We start from the raw sequence: 19,462 nt of genomic DNA on the forward strand, positions 1-19,462 counted from the left end.
GAGATTAAGCAGATATTTGATGCAAAAGTAGCACTAAGTTTAAAAAATCTATTGAACTCTATGACAAGCAGAAGATATGAATACAGTGCAACCTTGGATTGAGAGTATAATTCGTTCCAGCAACATGCTTGTAATCCAAAGCATTCGTATATCAAAGCAGGTTTTCCCATAAGAAACAATTGAAATGCAGATGATTCGTCCACAACACAAAAATATTTATTCGCATACCATTTCTAAAACAAAATATAACCTAAAACATATTAAAGTGCACTTTTTCTTACAATAGAATCATTGTTGGTGCGAGGGAGACGAGAGATGATATGAGACTGTGTAGCACAAATTTCACTGACGGAATCACTGCTATCTGTTGGCTCACTGAAATTGTTTTCTTTTCGTGCAACGTTAACGAGGAACCTGTCCAATGACTGTTGCTTTTGCCCCTATTTGAGGATTTCACGAAAATATGACATTGCATTGTCGTTGAACTGATTCATCACTCGCACTGCTACAGACTTATTTGGGTGGTGTTTTTCTATAAAATTTTGCACCGTTTCCCACATTTTGCACTTCTCCCGAATCTCAGTTGAAGTGAGAGATTCCATTGACTTTTCCTCCTCCTCTTCCCCGGACGAGATCTCCATAACCTCCTGTTGTTCGCGATGCAGGTCCATCAGTTTGTTGGTGGTCAGTTACTGGCTATGTTCTTCCACCAGCACTTGAATGTCCATGTCATTCACCTCCAGCCCCATAGTCTTCCCTAAGGACACAATTTCATCGACAATCGGCGGCTCATTGTCACCAACAATCTCCTCAAAATCGTGTCCAAGAACACAGTCAGGCCATAGCTTTCCCTAAGTGGAAGTGAGAGTTCTCTTGGTGACTCCATCCCAGGCTTTATCGATGATCTTCAGGCAGTTCACGACTGGTAAATGATTTCTCCCAAACTCTAGGAGGGTTAGGTTGGTTTCTTCGGTTACTTCGAAGCATTGCTGAAATAGTGCTTTGGTGTATAGCTTCTTGGAGTTCGAAATGACTTGCTGATCCATAGGCTGGAGTAGTGTTGGGAGGAAGCAACTTAACCTTAACGAACTTGAATTCGTCCAGCAAGTCGTCCTCAAGACCTCAAGGCCTGGAGCACGAGAAGGAGCATTGTCCATAACCAGCAAGTCTTTGAGCGGCAGATTATTTTTTGAAAGGTATTTCTTCACTACAGAACCAAAGACCTCGTTCATCCATTCAACGAAAGAACAGGGGAGGGGAAAACATAGGCAAATGTGACACTCGTATTGCGGAACCTCACTCGCTTATCAAGTTATACTTTATTTAAAATGTTTGCTCATCTTGCAAAACACTCGTAGACCAAGTTACTCGCATTCCGAGATTTCAACCACAAAAAAATCTTGACTATGCAGCCCCCACTTCCCTTTAATTCACATGTTCTCATTGTCAATAGCTAACAAGCTAGATCCACCAATCACATAAACATTGGCTTGTCCTTAATTTGATTCCCTAAGATAGCATGGTTAAAGTGTGCTAAATGGGTTGGCCATATATTCTTATAATAAATAATATAAGCTATTAATACTAAGGTTTTCTTTCATGCAACTGTACAATACTGCGCACAACCATACTAGACAAAGTATATTGTCAAGAGTAGATAACGAGATCTTGCTCTTCCATAACCTGATTCTGGTGCAGCCAACAGAGAAGATAAGAGAGATCAGGAGGGGAGGGTTTGAGGCTCTAGTCAAGGAGACTCCATTGTTAGGCACATAGGTGAATAGTGTAGAGTAAAGGGAACCATGGTAGGGTGTTATCCAGGAATTAGGTTCACCAGTCATATAAACTAAGGGCACGTTATTTCATAGCTGCTGACGGGGCTCTGCGAATCTACGGGAACGTTTTCACTGTAGCTAAAAATAGCAGCTGCCGTTTCAGCAAGCTGTGACTTCACCAAAATACTGTTGTATGCTTCCGCAAGCATAAAATATACTAGTTATGAGCGTAAGTTGAGAGCTCTTCTTTCAAGGCATTGATAACATAGCCACATTCCTATGTAATCTGAGGCATGTAATGAGGTTCAATGTAAAACATCCATATTGACATTTACTCAAATGAAACTGAGAAGTTTGGCAGGTTCGATCCTGGCTCAGTCCGGTGGTATTTGAAGGTGCTCAAATACGTCAGCCTCGTGTCGGTAGATTTACTGGCACGTAAAAGAACTCCTGCGGGACTAAATTCCGGCACCTCGGCGTCTCCGAAAACCTTAAAAGAGTAGTTAGTGAGACGTAAAACAAATAACATTAATTAATTATTGAAACTGAGAAGAGTCCACATTTCAATACTAATACATTGTGCTATCTCTCGGAGGAAATAGACTTCTATTCTAATATAAGAACATGTCTACCTCCGTACCGTAACGGTTAGCACAATTAGCCGCCATCTTTGGAGGCCCGAGTTCGATTCCTGATACTGCCAGAGATTTAAGAATGGCAGGAAGGCTGATATGTGGATAAAATGGAATGTTCAGCTCACCTCCATTGGGGGTGTGCCTGAAAAGAGCTGCACCACTTCTGGGCGAGGACACGAGTTTACTGTTATAAGAATATGTTTTGTCCTCTTATATGGGACATTTTCAGCTTAGGAAAGGTATAAAAATATACAAAAAAATACAAAATTGAAAACAGAAAATCTAAAAGTACATATTTAATTTTTTTTAACATTGTATATGGGTAACACTTTGGCCTTCTTTCTTGATTGTCTGTCTGTTAGGTCATCAGCCCAGAGGCTGGTTGGATCCTCAAATAACACCACCAAAGGCTATGCAGTTATAGGGAAACCGCAAAAACCAACGGCAGAGCCCAAATGAGGCGTACTAGGCAAGATGAGGAGTGAGGTAGTTTGCCATTGCTTTCCTCACTGGGCCAGAATGTGCCACTGCAGCACGACTGACCCTATGAGCAACACCTTTCATAACACTCAGATACTATATGTGCTCCGAGTGTCATTACTCAGCACCACCCATACCCCAGCAGCTACCATATTGTCACAGGCATGGATGAGACTAGGACTTCAGTGGAAGCTACACTTTGCTCTGGCCTGTGCCAAGAGATGGATACAAAAGTACTGCATCCATCAAGGAATGGCAATAGGCAGTCTTTCTTGATTATACAGTTATTTTCTTGCTGTGTCCTTAAAACGGTAATGTTCAGTCATGTAGAATATGTTTACATTGATAACTGGGTAATTAAACTTGAGTTAAAATCTTTCCTAAAAGCTGTCAACTTGTGCTCGATGATGTGATGTTAAAAGGTCTGACCTACCCAGGGAAACTCCTCTCAATATTAATGTGCTGTAATACGGATGCGAGATAATCGCCGGTGTAGCCTGAAAAATTTGTAAATTTTTTTTTAGCACAAGACCATTGTATTTAGTTTTAAGTTTTAATGTTTAATAGGTTTAAACTCTTGACCTTAAGAATATTAGTAGGCTGAAGATGCCCAAAACTAGGGCAAAACATGTTCCTAATTAGTGTTTGTAATTCGTGTAGGATTTAATCACTACAGAATATAATTTTATTGAATAGGTGGACACAGTAAATTTTATTCTTGAAAGAATTTTACTTATTGTAGCCTCAAGGTTCCAAGAAATTTGTTGTTGAGGAATCTAGAAAAGAAAATAAGAAAAAATTTTAGCATTTTTAAGAAAGATATGATTATTACTGCTGCCTTACAGGATTTAAAGAAGACTGAATACTCACTTCCCTGCTGGTTCTTTTAGAACGTTTGTCGTCCTCACCTTGCATTGCTGGTGACAGTGTGTTGGGCAGTTGCTCAGAAGGTGGTATGGTGGGAGCAATGCTGTGGTAGGGGAAACACATAGGGAGTTTGTGTAGTCATAAGTGAATTTGTTATATTTATTATTCTGGGAAGCTATTTTTGCAATTTTTTCTAATAAAATGTTTATATTTTTGGTGATTATATTTAAATTATGATTAAAGTTTGATTTCTGGTCTATTTCTATATCAATAGTTTTGAAAATGTTCACTAAGATTACCTTTATTTAACGTGCATAAAATAATCCAATCTTCATCTATTTTTCTTGTTTTCTTCTCCAGACCTCTCAACAATGAATTTCCTGGAACCATCAAGCTACACCAGCGAATATCTAATATCTGCATTACAGCACATTAATACTGAGAGGCTTTCTTCTGGCTAGGTCAAACCTTTTCACATTACAACATCAAGCACGCAGTTCTTGATGATGCTTGCTGTTTAAAAGGGCCTAACATCCAAGGTCATCAGCCCTCAAGCACAAGTTGAGAGCTTATAGGGGAGATTTTAACTCAAGTTTAATTAACCAATTATCAATGTAAACCTATCATTCCACATGACTGAACATTACCATTGTAAGGACACAGCATAAAAACTGTATAATCAAGACGGGAGACCAAAGTTTCACCTATACAAAATGTTTTAAAAGGCCTTTTTTTTTTTAGTGTGCCTATTGTCAGTTTTGTATGTGTATTTTGATATCGCCTTTGAGCTGAAGATTTCTCATGTAAAGGGATGAAATATGTTCTTATAATTAGAATAGTGTATTTCCTCCAAAAGATAGCACAATATAATAGTATTGGAAGGGCGATACTTCTCGAATTGATAACCTGAGGCTGTGTCATTGTTCACTCTCAGCAGTGAAATGAGCAGGGAAGTATGTGCGTGTGAACAGGAAGAGTATGTGTACGAAAGGCTTGCTTGAATAATTCTTGTGAATATTTAGCAAGTCTAATTCAAGTGTATGAAATTTTGACGATGAATCCATACTGGATGTTCTTATGGAAGACTGGTTCTGAAACTGAGGATGAGGATAACAATTACACATCAAGTGAACATGATTATTCTGACGCTTCAGGGTAACTTAGACAATTAACTGAATTCAAACTGGTGTAACTTGGGTTCAGTAATATAGTTTTATACTGCTCCCTCAAAATTAGAGTTTTTCCCCCATGTACAAATGAGAAACTGCAGCTACTTGATGCCAGCCCGTCGTCAAGCAATGAACGGCGGGAAAGCACATTACTGTTTGTAAACAAAGATACCTGTGTCAATTGACCAATTAGATTAGATACTGTATTAGTAAGTTTTATAAGACTTGTCCTCAATATTTGTCAAATTTCAAAACATTAACCTAACTGGCATCCATAACCGCATTAGAATCTTGTTTGTTTGTAGAACTTATCTTCATAAATTTATAGTTAAAAATTGCAACAGTATTATGACAATTAAAACTCATTTTGTGTAGAGGGAAGTGTTATCTTCCTAAATATTCCAAAAGTTCTTACAATCATTGCTTACCCTCACACTGAAAAAATTTTTAAAAACCCTTTTAAAATCCTGCAATTTCCGGATGATAGCACATTTAAACATGGCCAACACAAGTGTGTTAAGGCAGATGTTGGGAAAGCTATGAAGGGAAGGAGGGAAAGGAGATGGTGGTTTTTCACGCTAGTACCAACAACTTAAGGCAAACAGGAATAGTACCAACATAGTTAGGGATGTGCAGGATCTAGTAAAAACAGCACAGAGGGAGTTTAAGGGAGCAGTGATAATTATTAGTTGGAAATTGTTTGGAGGGTGATCAGGATTTAAATGAGACTATTAGGTGGGTATGCAGGAACCTGGGAATGAGGTTTGTATACCATAATGGGTGGACAGAAGATAGGGATCTGTGCTCAGATGACCTTCACTTGATTCACAGGTTTCTTAAGACGTGTTGTAGGGAGGTACATTCACGGAAACTAGGAGAGCTAGGAAGTGGTGATGAGAGTACAGGGAGTTGAAAGTCTAGTAAGGATGTCAAGATTGTTAAAACTGTAGACGTACTGTAAGGAAAAAAAAGAAATAACTAATTTAATAGATTTACCTGATATTGTAATAAAAGTTAAGTCATTGCTAAGAAGTGATATGGTTCTGGAATTACATTCCAGAAACAGAATGTTTACTGTAGAGAGGATAGATCCAACAGAAGGGAGAGTACTCAGACTGGTGAAAGAAGAATTTGTAAGCTATGAAAAGGTTATGGATGAGAAACATGAAATTCTAAATGCTAGGCTCATCTCTGAAGATAATAGGCAACATGATGTTTTTGAAGTAAGCCTATAGAGACTGGAATAGGCCGACTGACACAGAATTATTAGATAAGATAATCAGCTATATGGGAAATCAACTTTGAAAACAGCTCGTATGTAGTATTATCACTGTTAAATCTATATATATATTTATTTATTTATATATATGAGTTTTGTCTGTACATTGCTCAGAATTTAATAAGAATGGTATTTCTGTATCGGCCATGTCCACAGTAGCAAAGAAATGCACTTTTTACCTTTCCGTAATTTCTGTCTGTATGCACATGCATTATGAGAAATCGGCTTAAGAGAATTGAATGAAAATCGATATGTAAAGTCAGGGAATGAGCCACTATAGTCTAGGCTATAAATCATTTTATTCACGCTGAACAAAATGGTCGTTTAGGGGAAGGCCTAAAATTTAGTTCTCAAATATTTACATTATTAGTGGCCCTATCGATAAATACTGCATAGCTAAAGTTATATAGAATTAAATTTCTGATCATTTATGCCTTATCCATTTTTACTGTATCGGCCATGACAGAGATATTTATGAATTTGTATTTTTGTTCCTAAGTCCATATCAACGACGAGCCACGATAAAATGGGTAAACAAAATTTAATGAAAATCGGTATATAGAGTCTGGGAATAAGAAACTACAGTCTAAGCTATAAACAATTTTATTCACCCTGGAAGAAATGGTAGTTTAGGGGAAGGCGCTTAAAATTTAATTCGTAAATACCTATGTTACTGGTCATATCGAAAAGTACTACATGAGAGAATTTATAGAGAATACAATTTTCGATCATTTATGTTTTATGCAGTTTTACCGTACTGGCTATGATAAGAGTGGTATTTGAGAGTCTGAAGAAAACAGTGTGAAGGCCTACAATATCAAAAGCTCACAAAATTGATCAACAATAACATTACGTTGACCATTGTTTGTTGTGATGTTCTCTGTACCTTATGCTGCCACTCATCTCCGATAGATGGGATTACTGCTGCATACCGAGTATAACAGCCTGCCTGAATGTGTTGTTGTATGTTAGGTATTCAGCCCGAAGGGTGGTTTGATCCTCCACAGCTGCACCAACAGCTGCCATAGATAGCCTAGGTGTGACTGAAGAGACATACTAGGGAAATGAGGAGTAAGGTCATTTCCTGTTGCTTTCCTCAGAGCCAGAAGTTGCCATTACATATTAATCTGCCAAGCCCACTGAAATGTATGCACCAACTGACACTATGCATGATATTTTCACACCATTCATAACAGGGAATGGCCGCATAAGGATTGGTATTACTAGCATCGCTCGTATCTCAGTCACTTTCATATTGTCAAAGCCAAGGGGGAGACTGGGACAGGTCAATGAAAGTAACAAATTTATTCTAGCCCATGCCAGAAGAGACAGTGCACTGTAAACACTACATCTATTGGCAGGAAATATTAGGAGAGATAACTCTTCTCTAGCATATCATTCCTCTGGTTCATACATTTTCTGATAATGCTGGTATACAACACGCTGGTTCATCATAGTATTCCAGCTATTTGATCCCTACTCTGATGCGCTGATTGGATTGACCATTGTGCACAATTAACAGAATTACAATTTTGGCTTATTCCAAATTATACCACCACAATTCACTAAATAACTCAAAATTCATCCCTGAAACGAGCCGTTTCTTAAGAACAGCTTCTTTCTCTTCACTTTTATGAAATTAAATTAATTTGCCTCCAAGTCAGATAGGATTTCCCCCGCCAGTGTAGTGAATTGGGATTTCCCAACTCATTGGGTACACCTAGGAAACAAAGTAAAAGGGCATCGTTTTTGCCCTGGGACTCTCCAGTCTTCGCTCCCCTTTCCCCCCAAAATAAAGAGTGTTCACGGCTTACGGCTGTCTGTGGCCTGGTCATTCAAGCTCTGGAACTTTGGATTGTTAAATCGGCAGCGTACTACTGTTCGTTAAAAATGAGAAAATGTGTGGTTTCTCATTTGATAGAGTATTTCATATGGTACATTGCTTTTAATCGCGACATTCCTACTGGCGTTGTCGTAATGACCTATGTTCATTTCAGCTGGGAAAACCATTAATGCAGTCTTTCTGAGGATGTAAAAAGGCAGGTTGAGAGCGAGAGTCTGCCATTATAATGAAAATTCCCAACTTGATTGTGACTGTAGGCAAGAGGGCATACCATTACAATGAGAATTCTCTAACCCAGTCTTCACATGAGAAAAGACGTTTGGCGACTTCCCTGTCATGTTTCTAGGGTAACGTTAAGACCTATGCAATTTATTACAAACTTACTCTCAACGTGTACACTAGCTAACCTAGAATTCTGTATACAATGTAGAATTCTGTAGCGAAGCACGAGTACATCAGATAGTTATGTAATAAATAGAAGTGCTCACAATTTGAGTAATACAGTGTATATTTTATATGTTCTAGGGCCCATAAAATGTGCGAAAAGGAAGAAGGCTGAAGATCTCATTCCCAAGAAAAGGGCAAGAACTGACAAGTGTGCTGTTATTACCATCAAAGAAGTAGGAAAATCTGATCCAGATAATTTGCCTTAGACTCAAATGATTAGAGAGGAGCCAAAAACTTGTCTGAATCAGCAGCCAAAATTTTATGTGAAGACTTGTGCAGCACTAGTCAGCATGGGTGTAAGAACAATTTTTAATAAACTCATGAACGAGCTGCTACAACTTCAAAAAACATCCATAGTGTTCAGTTCTGGAGAGTGTCTAATATTATGATAACTGAACAAATACTTGATATTGCCTTTAGAACTCAGTTTCGCAGTGAATGTGATGGATGGCTCAAGGTGTGGTCACTTTGCATTTCAGACTCCATTGGGCCTGTAGAACGCTTAACCCTCATAAATAGCAAAAACATTCCTTGAGGAATCCGTAGATCATACAAATCTCACTTATGATAACCCTGAAACTAATCCTCTTTAACAAGATAGGAATGTCTAACCTCGGGGGTAGTAATACACCATAAACAACCCTAGCTTTGTGTTACACCCGACAGGTTGATCCTAGGAACAGATGGACATATTTCCAAATTCTACAAATCATGTGTCTGATTTCGTGCAATGACAGACCAATAATTAAACCTCATGACACCATAAATGTTACATATTTGCTGAGAGACTCGGGTGGTAATTTGACTCTAAAATATAGCCATATCTATTACAGTCAGTCTTACTGTTGTACTGTACAGGATTTCAGGAGCTATATTTTTGTGTATATTCTAAATCTGGTTTCTGTTACTGTTCCAGTGAAGTATGATTATTCCTTTCTTGAAACATTCATTCTACTGTTGGAAAGGTTCTATTCTGGCCACATCACTTCTTTTTCTTCTTCATGACCGCATAGGATCACTTTAGTCAGTCCATCGTTCAGGTCTCTTTGAAGGGATTGTTCGGGCTTTGCGGTCCTCCCAGTACTTCTTCAGACGCTCCCATCTTCGTGCGCTTTACTCGGTTGAAAATATGCGTGTTGTTGGTTTGTTTCATGTAAGGGTAAAGCAGATGTTTGTATTCTCGAGTTTTGTACTCAATTTTATCTTATTTGTGGTGTCTTCTGTTGTAAGGCCTATTTCCTTCAGATCCTCTCATACTTCTCTGATCCATTTACATCCTGTTGTGGTATTTTTTTGAGAGAAAGATTGTGTTGTACTAGTTTCACAAGTCTCGAATCCTGCATCCTCATGATATGTCCAAAGAATCCCAGTCTCCTATTACACATAGTATCTGTAATGGGTTCTAGCTCTTTGTACAAGACTTTGTTAGGTATTATCCACCACTGTCCATATTTCTGGTATTTTTTGTTGATGCAGGTTCTTTCAATCCTTCTTTCAATTTTCTGAAGTCTGTCAGTCTTTCACGTGAAAAAGTGTTTCTGCTGCATATGTAGCTTCCGGTTTTATAACTGTGTTGTAGTGTTTTCCCCGTCCAGCCCACGACTGCACCAGTGAACCTCCCCTGGCTCCTTTTACAGCCGAGCCCAGATTGCGTGTAGAGAGAAGTAGCACTGGCGCAGCCGCGAGCTGGCAAGGATGCAGTGGTGACATCCGGAAACTGTGATGCCACTGTACTTTAATATTTTTAAAAAATATATATAATACAAAGTTAATGATGAAACCACTTAGCAAAACAATACAAGCATATAGAAAATAAACAAAGATAGAAAACAGAAAATGTTACAATCTTATTAGAATATGTACAGGTCGGAGCCAAGGACGGCACTTCCGCTGCTGTGCCTTCTTGGTGTTGCAGCCGGAGGATAGTGGTGAAGGTGGAGACAGTCCCGTCAGCCATTTTGTCACCGGTGCAGGTGTTGGAGCCAGAGTGGACGGGTTGGTCCTGGCCTGGTGCGCGGCTTTCATCTTCCGGTGCTGGTGCTTCATTTTCCCGCGCCCCCTTGTGCTCTGCGGCCCCGTCCACAGGCCCTTCCGAGGGTGACCGGAGTTGGGCGCGGCTGTGGCTGAAAAGAAAATCCCTCCGGGGTCTGTGCGAGGGTCTCCAAACTGGCAGCATCGAGCTATCGCTGCCTGCCATCCCTTGTTGATCGCGACATACAGGAGGTTGGCTCGTGTCGCGAAGTAGCTCTGCTGCGCAGCGTCGAGATGTTCCCAGGCGCTGAGACCCCAGAGGACGGTCTTGATGTCGTGCCGATCCCTGCTGGCTGACGTCACTACCAGTTGTTTAAATCTAAGAATTTCATTTTTGTCCGTATTGAACTGAGAATGGAAGATAGGAAACTTAAAAGGGTCCACCTTTTCAATACAAATAAATGTTATAGTTTATTTACAACATATATTTACACTTGGAACTAGTTTCGACGCTGTTTGGCGTCATCTTCAGCCAAAATGTGGGAAATAGGCTAGCATGTAGACATTTATATTACAAGGTGTTACATTAGTGTGATTAAATGAGAGAACATGAAGACGCGAAGTACAATGTCAATTTCAAAGTGGTCATGAAGGGTGAGTCAAAATTGTATAAACATGAGATAACATAATCACTTGAACAATAAAACATATAAACATATAAACTGTAACAAAACCATGCGGAAGTACGAGATGATTGGCATTGGAGATTCAAATTATTTCAGACACTCTTCCATTGAATGTTGCCTGTCGCGAGTGTAGTACAAAACATAGGTTATATTTCAATAAACACAATCTTCTCAAAAATGCACATAACATTATAAAATATTTAGGTTGAGGTTAAATTTGGCAGTTAGGGATTGAAATCACTTATTCAATAAGCGTCAATTCAAAACAACAGCTGTAAAGGGTGAGACAAGAATTGCACAAGCGTGAGTTTGGACTCGATAAATGCAAAAAACACATGAAACACACTCGAAAATGTAGGTTCGTGATGGATTTGGCACAAAGGGTCTGCATTCAATCATTCATTGAATGGCACCGGTGCGAGTGTAGTTCAAATGTGAGTTAGGATTTAACAGCCTCATAGAATTGCACGTGACATCTGAACTTATGTTGCGAGATGAACTTGGCAGTGAAGGCTCGAATTGCAGAAATTCAGTAATGTCAATTCAAAACAGTCCATGAAAGGTGAATGCAAAAGCTATAATTCATACGAGTTAGGACTCATAAATAATATTTTCAAATACAAATAACATATTCAACTTTCCGTGGTACACGGTGAAATTGGCAGTTAAATAATTAAAATTTGTAGGATTTCTTCGTCAGGTGTCATAAGTCAAGCGCAGCGTAAGTATGAGACAGGCCTCAACATATCCAAACTGGTACAACTGGTTCAAATATGCATTTTTACCAGTTTGGATATGTTGAGCCCTGTCTCATACTTACGCTGCGCTTGACTTATATGACACCTGACGAAGAAATCCTACAAATTTTAATTATTTAACTGCCAATTTCACCGTGTACCACGGAAAGTTGAATATGTTATTTGTATTTGAAAATATTATTTATGAGTCCTAACTCGTATGAATTATAGCTTTTGCATTCACCTTTCATGGACTGTTTTGAATTGACATTACTGAATTTCTGCAATTCGAACCTTCACTGCCAAGTTCATCTCGCAACATAAGTTCAGATGTCACGTGCAATTCTATGAGGCTGTTAAATCCTAACTCACATTCGAACTACACTCGCACCGGTGCCATTCAATGAATGATTGAATGCAGACCCTTTGTGCCAAATCCATCACGAACCTACATTTTCGAGTGTTTCATGTGTTTTTTGCATTTATCGAGTCCAAACTCACGCTTGTGCAATTCTTGTCTCACCCTTTACAGCTGTTGTTTTGAATTGACGCTTATTGAATAAGTGATTTCAATCCCTAACTGCCAAATTTCACCTCAACCCAAATATTTTATAATGTTATGTGCATTTTTGAGAAGATTGTGTTTATTGAAATATAACCTATGTTTTGTACTACACTCGCGGCAGGCAACATTCAATGGAAGAGTGTCTGAAATAATTTGAATCTCCAATGCCAATCATCTCGTACTTCCGCATGGTTTTGTTACAGTTTATATGTTTATATGTTTTATTGTTCAAGTGATTATGTTATCTCATGTTTATACAATTTTGACTCGCCCTTCATGACCACTTTGAAATTGACATTGTACTTCGCGTCTTCATGTTCTCTCATTTAATCACACTAATGTAACACCTTGTAATATAAATGTCTACATGTTAGCCTATTTCCCACATTTTGGTTGAAGATGACGCCAAACAGCGTCGAAACTAGTTCCAAGTGTAAATATATGTTGTAAATAAACTACAACATTTATTTGTATTGAAAAGGTGGACACTTTTAAGTTTCCTATCTTCAACTACCAGTTGTTGTTGAAGTGTTAGGGCCAATTGGAGGACCCGTTGAGGATCTGGGTTGACCCATCCCGATTTGTATTCCAGTGGTCGTAGAGGACGCCATTGTAACTCTTGGACGTGTGGGGTTAGAGGCCGTTGAATTGGAGGTTGGTTCTCCTGGACAGTGTCGTTCATCTGCGAGTAGTCGTCAGTTTCCAATGTAGTTACTCGCTGTGCCAAGGTGCTGTGGTTCAGGGCGAGAGCGTCGAGTTTTTGCTGGATGGTCTGCAAATACTGGAGAATGGCTAAGTCTGGTGGCCCTGCGCCATATGAAGCGGATTCTGCGGTGATGTATCCGTTTCGCGGTAGGTCGAATTGTTGCGAGGAGGATTGCGATGTGCTCTTATCGCGTCTGGAGGAGCGCGATATTGTCTCGGGATATGCTTCTGCTACTGACTTCTGGTGCTGCGGCATACCCTCCGACGCGAGACAGTCCCCCCGGGAGACGTGGTCCGGGTAGGTGGAGAGAGAGAGAGAGAGAGAGAGAGAGAGAGAGTTGTTCACTCATCCCCGCCCAGCACACACGCGATCTGGGCTCGGCTATAAAAGGAGCCAGGGGAGGTTAACTGGTGCAGTCGAGTGCTGGACGGGGATCAGAGAACAACTCTCTCTCTCTCTATCCTCGCCACCTACTCCGACCACGTCTCCCGGGGGGACTGTCTTGCATCGGAGGGTAAGCCCCAGCACCAGAAGTCAGTAGCAGAAGCATATCCTGAGACAAAATCAAGCTCCTCCAGACGCGATAAGAGCACGTCGCAATCCTCCTTGCGACAATTCGACTGACCGCGAGACGGATACATCACCGCAGAATCCCCTTCATATGGCGCAGGGCCAACCAGACTTAGCCATTCTCCAGCATTTGCAGACCATCCAGCAAAAACTTGACGCTCTCGCCCTGAACCACAGCACCTTGGCACAGCGAGTAACTACATTGGAAACCGACGACTACTCACAGATGAATGACACTGTCCAGGGGAACCAACCTCCATTTCAATGGCCTCTAACCCCACACGTCCAAGGGTTACAATGGCGTCCTCTACGACCACTGGAATACACATCAGGATGGGTCAACCCGGATCCTCAAAGGATCCACCAATTGGCCCTAACACTTCAACAACAACTGGTAATGACGTCAGCCAGCAGGGATCGGCATGACATCGAGACCGTCCTCTGGGGTCTCGGCGCCTGGGAACATCTCGACGCTGCGCAACACAGCTACTTCGCGACACGAACCAACCTCCTGTATGTCGCGATCAACAAGGGATGGCAGGCAGCGATACAGCTCGACACTGCCACGTCGGAGACCCTCGCATGGACCCGGAGGGATTTTCTTTTCAGCCACAGCCGCGCCCAACCCGGTCACCCACGGAAGGGCCCGTGGACAGGACCGCGGAGCATGAGAGGGCACGGGAAAATGAAGCACCAGCACCGGAAGATGGAAGCAGCGCTCCAGGCCAGGACCAACCCGTCCACCCAGGCTCCAACGCCTGCACCGGTGACAAAATGGCTGACGGGACTGTCTCCACCTTCACCACCATCCTCCGGCCGCAACACCAAGAAGCCACAGCATCAGAAGCGACATCCCCGGCGCCGACCTGTACATATTCTAACAAGATTGTAACATTTTCTGTTTTCTATCTTTGTTTATTTTCTATATCCTTGTATTGTTTTGCTAAGTGGTTTCATCATTAAGTTTGTATTATATATATTTAAAAAAATTAAAGCACAGTAGCATCACAGTTTCTGGATGTCACCATTGCATCCTCGCCAGCTCGCGGCTGCGCCAGTGCTACCTCTCTCTACGCGCGATCTGGGCTTGGCTATAAAAGGAGCCAGGGGAGGTTCACTGGTGCAGTCGTGTGCTGGACGGGGATCTCTGACGTGGCAGAGTCAAGCTGTATCGCTGCCTGCCAACCCTTGTTGATCGCGACATACAGGAGGTCGGCTCGTGTCGTGAAGTAGCTCTGTTGCGCAGCATCGAGATGTTCCCAGGCGCTGAGACCCCAGAGGACGGTCTTGATGTCGTGCCAATGGGTTGACCCATCCCGATGTGTATTCCAGTGGTCGTAGAGGACGCCATTGTAACGCTTGGACGTGTTGGGTTAGAGGCCGTTGAAGTGGAGATTGGTTCTCCTGGACAGTGTTGTTCATCTGCGAGTAGTCGTCAGTTTCCAATGTAGTTACTTGCTGTGCCAAGGTGCTGTGGTTCAGGACGAGAGCGTCGAGTTTTTGCTGGATGGTCTGCAAATGCTGGAGAATGGCTAAACCTGGTTGCCCTGCGCAACGTGAAGCGGACTCTGCGGTGATGTATCCGTCTGGCGGTCAGTCGAATTGTCGCGAGAGGAGGATTGCGACCAGCTCTTATCGTGTCTGGAGGAGCGCGATTTTGTCTCGGGATTTGCTTCTGCTACCGACTTCTGGTGCTGCAGCATACCCTGCCTGGACCACGTCTCCCGGCAGGGTATGCCGCAGCACCAGAAGCATATCCCGAGACAAAATCGCGCTCCTCCCGACGTGTAAGAGCATGTCGCAATCCTCCTCTTGCGACAAATCGACTGACCGCCAGACGGATACATCACCGCAGAATCCGCTTCATATGGCGCAGGGCCAACCAGACTTAGCCATTCTCCAGCATTTGCAGACCATCCAGCAAAAACTCGACGCTCTCGCCCTGAACCACAGCAGCTTGGCACAGCGAGTAACTACATTGGAAAGTGACGACTACTCGCAAATGAACGACACTGTCCAGGAGAACCAACCTCCACTTCAATGGCCTCTAACCCCACACATCCAATGGTTACAATGGCGTCCTCTACGACCACTGGAATACACATCGGGATGGGTCAACCTGGATCCTCAACGGGTGCACCAATTGGCCCTAACACTTCAACAACAACAACAACAACAACAACAACTGGTAGGGACGTCAGCTGGCAGGGATCGGCACGACATCGAGACCGTCCTCTGGGGACTCAGCGCCTGGGAACATCTCGACGCTGCACAACAGAGCTACTTCGCGACACGAGCCAACCTCCTGTTTTTGCATTTATTGATAAACATTTCTTTTTTTGTAGATATCCCATGTTAATTTTTGTGCTTTAGCTAATCTATTTGTTCTTATTTGGACTGAGATTTTTTCATTTATGTTATGTGTTATTACTTCTCCAAGATATTTAGATTGAGTTACTATTTTGATTTTATTACCATTTATGGTAACTTCTTTTAGGTGTGTTGGCTTTTGGGGCATAATTTCTGTTTTCTCATACGATATTTCGAGGCCAATTTTATTTGCAATGACTTGAAGTTCTGATATCTGGGTTTTTGCTTCATTTTATGTCCATTGATATTAATGCTAAATCGTCAGCAAAACCCAGGCAATCTGTTTTGATTTTTATGCCAATCTTTATTTTTGGGGGACATTTCTTAAACCATTCCCTCATTACCATTTCTAGAGCACAATTAAATAATAGTGGTGAGAGCCCATCCCCCTGCCGTAGTCCAGTGTTAATTTCAAATGACTCTGATGTTTCACCCCTAAACTTCACTTTTGATTTGGTGTTAGTGACAATTTTATCATGCTTATTAATTTGGGGTGTAGGCCTAGTCCAAGGTGTCTTAACATTTCAAACAGAGATTTATTTGGAATCTCTTTATTGCAACAAAAATAAATTAATGTTGAATTAATGTTATTTGCTTTACGGTTGAATTAAGAGTACAATAAATGTGAAGAATGCATCTCAAACAACATTATATGCTCTTTTTATTAAATAGTAAATTATGAGTGCAATGTAAGTGCAGTAATCTCCTGTAAATCATGTCTTAGCTGTCAGCATGTTCCTGCTGTAGACCTACTATCATGGGTTAGAAATTTCATTTTCGGTTCCGTATTGAATTGAGATCATAAATATAGTAGTTAGTTATAAAATATTTTATTCCACCTATTCAATACTATACATTACTGTATTTGCAGTGCCTAAGCTTATATCATAATGCATTGCTAGGTACTAGTTTCAACCTCAATTTAGGTCATCAGCCTAAAATAATTACACTTTTCAATCAGATGTCCTGGAACATTACCCTCTTATGAAGTAATAAAAACGAATAGAGTAAACTATACGTACATTGTGATAACATTCGTTATAAAATGTGGTAGAATACATAAATGAAATTAAAACAGATCGTGATGTCGATGATTGGATGAAAACAGTCAATGAAAATGTCTAAAGTACAAAATATTGTCTATGAAACTGTAAATTCAAATGTACATTTTGTCAATTTGTACGATGATATTAGGATACTACATAAACATTAAGTATTGTGCAAAGATAAAAGCATAGAAATTTCATGGCATTCTGATTACAATGTCCAGGTTGTTCTGGTGAGTTCTATAGCTATTACACTTTCTTATAAAATTGTGAATCAATTGTACATTACATCAATTTTATGATGTTAGAATTTTACGTAGACATTGAGTAATGCCCAAATACAGAGGTGCCAACCTTTGAAGTGGATTATCAGTAATCGCCCTCCGCCCCCGAGAAAGCATGCACCTAACTTCTCGATAATGACACCCCTTTTGTCCTTCCCTCTAGCAATCTATTCAAATGTATATCACATTACAAAATAACATTTGCACACAACCTGTTAGTTCTGCAATACAACAATCCTAGCTTTTTTCTCACGCAGCAACTGCTTTTCAATGTAGTTTTTCTTCAAGCATCCTTCCCACTGTGATGCCATAAGCGATTCCAGGCCAGATGTGCTTAATGTAGGCCTCACTTCTTTCTCACTCTCTGTCAACTGTTAGGTACAATTAACACAGCAAATACAACATTACTGGAGGATTTAGTGCAGAACAGCAGCGCCTGAGCCCCTTCATTCAAAGTTAATTTTACAACGCTTATGAGTAGCAAAAGGAAGTCACGATCGAGTAAGTATCGTTGCCAACTCACAAGCACTGAAACAAGGATAATTTAGGGGAAATGTTCAATCCTTTCGAGCCTTTTTCCTTTTCTTGTTTCCGTAGAAAATTATTTTTTCCTGATGTCAGCTTTTCCGTAATAATTTCCCTTTTGACCATAATTCCGTAATCGTGAGGTGAAATCCGTAATAGTTGGCACCTTTGCAAATATAAAAGCACAAGAAATTTTCATAGCATTCTGATTATGATGTCCACACTGTTTCTAGTGAGTTCTATGACTTAATTGCACATTCTTATCAATGATTAAAAGTTTTAATTTTGTACATCACTGGTACAGAGGGTATGCTTAACTTGCTTAGAATCCAATATTACTCAGTTTAAGAGTTCAGGTAAAATATATGTAGACCGTATATGAACTACTACTTGAATAATGCTGCTTATGGTGAGAGGTGGAATTCTCAGTCCAAGATGGAATCGAATGGAACCTGATGCTGAAAGAAGAACTATGTTAATGCAACTTCTCGAGAGAAAAAGAAAATAGAGTGAGAATAATACTGAAGTAGAGCACTCGCCTTGCATGGCGATGTGATGGATTTGAAGTAGAATAATAAAAACATTGATTTCCACCTATTCAATACTTTGAAAGCAATTATAAAATTAGGATCACACCCTTATTTTATTGCAAAATTATTAAAAACACATGACATGTTTCGTTCAATTATTGAACATCTTCAGCTATACACATTTTTAACAAGGTTAAAATCGGTAACATTATTCTAATAATTTGCAACTTATTGTTTAACTGCTAACAGACTTAATCATAATAACTATTAAAATTATTTTGAATATAAAACATTATCTATTACGTCGTCTTATTAAAACAATATCACTGTTTGTAGTGTTCGAAACTTTAAAAACTTTGTTCTAAATTTGAAATACAATGTCACAAGTTAGTCAGATATAAATACATTTATAATCTGTTGAAGTTGCTGAATATCCTAAAATTATTTGTTGGATACACATTAAAATCTTTTTGCTACCATTGGCGTGAACTTTACCACACTTTGTACCTTATGAATATAAAATCTTAGTGCACTCTCAAAACAGTTGAGTTTGGGTGTGATTTTAACATTGTTAAAAATGTGTATAGCTGAAGATGTTCAATAATTGAACGAAACATGTCCTATGTTTTTAATAATTTAGCAATAGAATAAGCATAAGATCCTAATTTTATAATTGCTTTTAAAGTATTGAATAGGTGGAAATCAAAGTTTTTATTATTCTACTTTTAAATGACTTTCAATATGGAAAAATGAGGATAGTGTCCTGCAAAGTGATGGACTTGGCCGGTAATTGCAACTAGTGTGAGTGAGAGTTGGAAATGACAAGGAAGAAAGCATGGTAAGTGGACGGGGTGTGATGGGAGGAGCTACCTGGTGAAGCGGGCCGTGTGGGATAAAGGAGAGAGGAGAGGAAGGAAAGGAATGACAACTGACTTAAGGCGGAACTGAAGGATGTGGGAGTGGTAGTAATTGTTTTG

The 19,462-nt window shown here is 40.2% G+C and overlaps 1 protein-coding gene across 3 annotated transcripts in view; it reads right to left on the reverse strand.

The window, feature by feature from the left end:
- Eb1 (microtubule-associated protein RP/EB family member 1) overlaps positions 1-19,462 on the reverse strand; it is a 175,766-nt gene that overhangs the window by 45,028 nt on the left and 111,276 nt on the right. The window lies entirely within an intron of this gene.

This window comes from Anabrus simplex, chromosome 2 (genome assembly GCF_040414725.1).
Source record: "Anabrus simplex isolate iqAnaSimp1 chromosome 2, ASM4041472v1, whole genome shotgun sequence".
NCBI lineage: Eukaryota > Metazoa > Arthropoda > Insecta > Orthoptera > Tettigoniidae > Anabrus > Anabrus simplex.